The 5,131-nt window shown below is 44.6% G+C and overlaps 1 long non-coding RNA gene across 1 annotated transcript; it reads left to right on the top strand.

The window, feature by feature from the left end:
* Positions 1-328: 328 nt before the first annotated feature.
* Positions 329-4,481, top strand: LOC120244925. The gene is made up of 3 exons (XR_005531667.1): positions 329-410; positions 993-1,023; positions 3,215-4,481. It is a non-coding gene; the product is annotated as an uncharacterized LOC120244925 (long non-coding RNA).
* Positions 4,482-5,131: the final 650 nt, after the last annotated feature.

Below are 5,131 nucleotides of genomic sequence, written 5' to 3'. Positions count from 1 at the left end.
TTGAGTCCTGCCTGTAACGAAGAACAAATAGAACGGACTTTAAACAAAGGTGATTTAAGCAGGAGGTTTGCAGATATTTCTTTCTTTCCTAAGTCCTTTCAAGAAAAGACAAAGGAAAGAGATACTGGCATAACTTGTTTAAGAACAGCAATCTGGTAATCCTATATGCTTTTATGAGAAACAAAAACGACATGTAGGAGCAGTGAGCCTAGGTGCCATTTGGAGACTGGGGCTAGGTTCTTGCACAACAGTGGCCCAAGAAGCTTGGGAAATGCTGGATTCTTTACTGCGGGACTTCTCAGAGCCTTTATAAAGCCAGCGTTCACGGTGAGGTTCCAAGAAGCCATGGTTGAGTTTCCAAACTTCTCCTGACCACAGAAACCCTCATGGGCACAACCTCTCCAGTAATGGTCAGTATTCCATGGTCTACCCTTTAGAAAAGGGCTGGGCTAGATAGATAGTTTTACGTGTTTTCCTTAGATAAAACCAGACTCTTAGAGAACTGCACCCTTTTCTTTGGCCACTTACGGATTTGCTTGTGTTGAACTTCCCTTAACCTGCAGTGGGGGACATTATACGGAATTCATTGTATAAACCTGCTATAATTTTTACCGCAAGGAGGCTGTACTTTTAGATTATTTTTAATGTTTATTTATATTATTTATTTTTAGAGAGAGAGAAATAGAGAGAGTGAGAGAGAGAGAGCAGGGGAGAGGCAGAGAGAGGGAGAGAGACAGAGAATCCGAAGCAGGCTCCACACTGTCAGTGCAGAGCCAGATACAGGGCTCGAATCCCTGAACTGTAAGATCATGACCCGAGCTGAAATCAGGAGTTGGATGCTTCTCCAACTGAGCCACCCAGGTGTCCCAAGGAGGTTGTAATTTTGTGTAGTCTGTTGCTAATGAAAGTTGTGCTTTCCTAAGCAGTCAGTTTGTTTGTGTCTAACACCATGCATTGTGTAACTGGTTATAACTCTTTGCTTTTATCACCAGGATACTTGAGCAGATTTCTGGACCACCAATGGTAAGTGCATTTCAGGTACCGGTCTCGTCCTTTATTTCAACACACCTTCTTACCTTTTTTTTTCCCCACTTAGTCTTCGTTTCCTAGTTTAAAATTTTTTATTTTGTTGAATTGATATATGTAAATAAGCCACTTTCTAATCCTATTTTTGAAATGTAGTGGGATGTAATAGCAAACAAGTACATGCCTACATGCGTCTCTATCTAGCATATACATGTGTGTGTATATACGTATAAGTTTTTATTTTAATAACTTAATGCTCATCAGAGGCGCATTCCTCAATCCCCATCACCCATTTCACCCATCCGCATCCCACCGCCCCTCTGGTAACCATCAGTTTGTTCTCTATAGTGAAGTCTGTTTCTTGGTTTGCCTCTCTCTCTCTTTTTCCCCTTTGCTCAATTGTTTTGTTTCCTAACTTGCACATATGAGTGAAATCATATGGTATTTGTCTTTTTGTCTTTCTGTGACTGACTTATTTCGCTTAGCATTATACTCTGTGGCTCCAGCCATGTTGTTGCAAATGCAAGGTTTTATTCTTTTTTATGGCTGAATCATATTCCACTATATGTATATATACCACATCTTCTTTATCCATTCACTGATCAATGGACACTTGGGCTGCTTCCATAATTTGGCTATTGTAAACAATGCCGCTATAAACATAGCAGTGCATATATTCCTTTGAGTTAGTGTTTTTGTATTCTTTGGTTAAATGCCTAATAGTGTGAATACTGGATCATAGGGTAGTTCTATTTTTAAATTTTCGGGGAGCCTCCATACTGTCTTCCACAGTGGCTGCACCAGTTTGCATTCCCACCAACAGTGCACGAGGGTTCCCCTTTCTCCACATCCTCGCCAACACCTGTTGTTTCTTGTGTGGTTGATTTTAGCCGCTCTGACAGCTGTGAGGTGATATCTCTTTGTGGTTTTGATTTTCATTTTCCCAATGATGAGTGATGTTGAGCAGCCTCTCATGTGTCTGTTGGCCATCTGGATGTCTTCTTTGAAGAAATTTCTGCTCATGTCTTCTGCCCATTTTTTAATCGGATTAAATGGGGTTTTTTGAGTGTTGAGTTTTATTCTAATTTGCATATAGTAAAATGCCTACTATGTTCAAGGCACCGGATCCTGGGGAAACAGAGAGATAAATAGGCTCTGGCCCTTACGTGTTGCTGGTGAAACAGTTACAATTACCACCATCAATGGGCATGAATAACCACTGTAGTGTTGTGTGTTAAGTAACAATGAAGTATGTTTAACGTTCTCTGGATATGCCAGAGAGATTGAGGAGAGAGGCCAATCGAGGCAGGCAGAGCTGCCCAAAGACCCCTAACTTTGGGGGGTCAGCTCCCCAGCTGTTCAGGTCTTAACAGTGTCAACCTCCAGCCAGGTGTGTGAGCAATTATTCAGATGATTCTGGCCCCGGCAACACTGAGTGGAACGGAGAGGGCGCCTCTAATCCCTGCCCAGACAAAAATGTGGACCCAAACTATCTCTAGTTCTGAACTAAAACACAACAAAAAAAGTGCTGTGGGAACCCAGTGAAGCTTGTGGGGAAGAGGGAGAGGAAGTCTGGAGAGAAGAGCAAGAAAGGGACCATCAGGGAGCTGAAGCTATGGGCGAGGTCCTGGGCATTGGCTTACAACTTGAAAAGATGTGCAGGACTGTGTGTATGAGTCTGTGCCTTTTCTGAGAAGGGGATCCATTGCTCTTGTCAGATTCTCAGAAGGGTTCATAGCGCACAAAAGATTAAGATCCATTGCCTTAAAAGACAGTTGCCATCGGGCGCCTGGGTGGCTCAGTTGGTTGTTAAGTGCCAACTTCTGCTCAGGCCATGATCTCACGGTTCGTGAGTTCAAGCCCCGCATTGGGCTCTGTGCTGACAGCTCAGAGCCTGGAGCCTGCTTCAGATTCTGTGTGTCCCTCTCTCTCCACCCCTCCCCAGCTCGTGCTCTGTCTCTCTGTCTCTCAAAAATAAATAAACATTAAAACACACACACACACACACACAGTTGCCAGACAGCAAAGGGTAGAAAAATGCACAAAGGTAAGGAAGCGTTGGAGTCTGTCGGGTAGAAGCGACGGGATTCACAGCCACTCACTTAAGTATTCTTTCCTTCAACAAATCATTTACTGAACACCTACTATGCATCAGGCATTGTGAATAAGATTATTTGTCCCTTTACAGATTTCACAGGCTCTAGACACTTCCCCAGAAGGCTGTCCTAACTCCCAGATCTCTCCCACTGTCCTGGAAGACGAGCTCCAAAGTCTACCCTTCTTCCTCTGAGCATTTTGAATGTATCGTCTCTCCCTGCAGCCCCTACGATGAGAGCAGTCAGACAGGACCCAAGGCCCTAAAAACCCCTCCCGGAAGTGATTGTATAACCTCATCAGGCCTCTTCTCAAACTACACGGAAGTATCGCGATTTTGTTCTTGAAAGAAAAAGCCCCACAAGGAATGAAGAAACTTCTAGGTTGAACCGGAGGAAGGACCTATAGCTAAAACACAAAGCTGGAGAGAAAACTTACTGTGTGACGCAAGGTGCTTGTGGTGTGAGGTGAGATGACCGTGACTTCAGTCTAAATCTCAATTGTGTATAAATGGCACCTCTCAGCACCTAAGTCCCCCTCCCCCCCAAACCCGGGCATCTTTGAAGACTTGTTTTCCTCTTTTTCTTTCTCCCTCCCTCACTCTGTTCCCCCCCCCCTCATGTTTTCACATCATCCTCAAGGCGCATCAGGAGAGCTTTACCCTGTAGTCACGAACGTGTTTTTTGGTTTTACCACTGACTCATAGTTCCACATACTATGCCTCAGATTTTCCATCTCTAAAATGGGTATGATTCTACAGGAAAGTAATGTTTGTGGAAACTTTAGGGACTTCAGGTGATGAGTTTTGTAGAAGTAACACACACACACGCATGCACGTACACACGCACACACATGCACGTACACACACACATGCACGTACACACAGACACACACACACGTATCTGATTAGCCTCCAGGCAGAGCGGGGGTAACAGAATTTCCTCAGAACAATCTATGCACAGAACATCTGGTTCCCTTACCTGTTGATGCAGTTGTCCATACGTCTGGTTGAACTAAGCCGCTCAATAAACTAGCCTGCAGCCACCACAGGCTCACTCTTGAAACACAAAACGTTCTCTTTCAGGCAAGGAGTTGCCAACTGCGGGTGGTTATAAGTACAGGAAGGGGAATGGACATGTTTCCTTTCTTGCTCTGTTCCCAGGACACAGGTCCTTGCTTGCCTTTCACCCCCAAGTGCGTTTTATTCGCTGGAAGCCTGCCTTGAACACTGGCAGAGACTCAGAGACTCTCTTCCCAGTGATCCCTAAACCAGTGTTTCTGGCCTGATGCAGAGTTCGTATTCCTATATGCTGTCCATAAAGTGGAACCACCATGGGGAAGGTCTTCCTGTGTCGCAGGGGAAGGCACGGATGTCGGGGGGAAAGAAGACAGCTCTGCCATTTAGGGGTTAAATATCAAAAAGAAACCACAAGGCTCTGAGTATGAAAGCCTATCCTACTTAAAGGATTTTGTTCTTTGCTAAATGTTGTGTAATGTGCCTGCTGTTTTTGCCTGCCTCGCGGCCATTCTCCTTACTTCTGTCAAGAGTGACTCAGTTTTGTTTTGGTGACCTAGCGTCCCTCACTGGGTATTATCTTGGTAGTATCATTAATCAGGGCATCTTGCCCTCCTCCGGCCAAGAGGTAAGCTCAGGACTGTGGCCATGCCAGACATATTGTCCCAGAAATTTGAATCTTAAAGCTCTCCACAGGGTTGGAGCTCATTCATCCCGGAGTCTAAGCCCTAAAGAGACTATCTCTTAGTTCCCCTGGGTCTCCAGAACTTCTCTGGTCTCTGTCTCTTCCAAGAACTATTCTTTGGCTATTACTTCTATTCTGTGTCTCCCCCAAATCCTTTCAATGCATTTTCCTTCTATTTTCTTCCTTCCTTCCTTCCTCTCTCCCTTCCTTCCTTCCTTCCTTCCTTCCTTCCTTCCTTCCTTCCTTCCTTCCTTCCTTCCTTCCTTCCTTCTCTCTCTCTCTCTCTCTCTCTCTTTTTTTTTCTTTTTTTT

The sequence above is a fragment of the Hyaena hyaena genome, unplaced genomic scaffold (assembly GCF_003009895.1).
Source record: "Hyaena hyaena isolate Hyena2069 unplaced genomic scaffold, ASM300989v1 scaffold_0, whole genome shotgun sequence".
Taxonomy (NCBI): domain Eukaryota; kingdom Metazoa; phylum Chordata; class Mammalia; order Carnivora; family Hyaenidae; genus Hyaena; species Hyaena hyaena.
The sequence above is the reverse complement of the archived record's forward strand: the minus strand, read 5'-3'. Positions and strand labels throughout refer to the sequence as shown.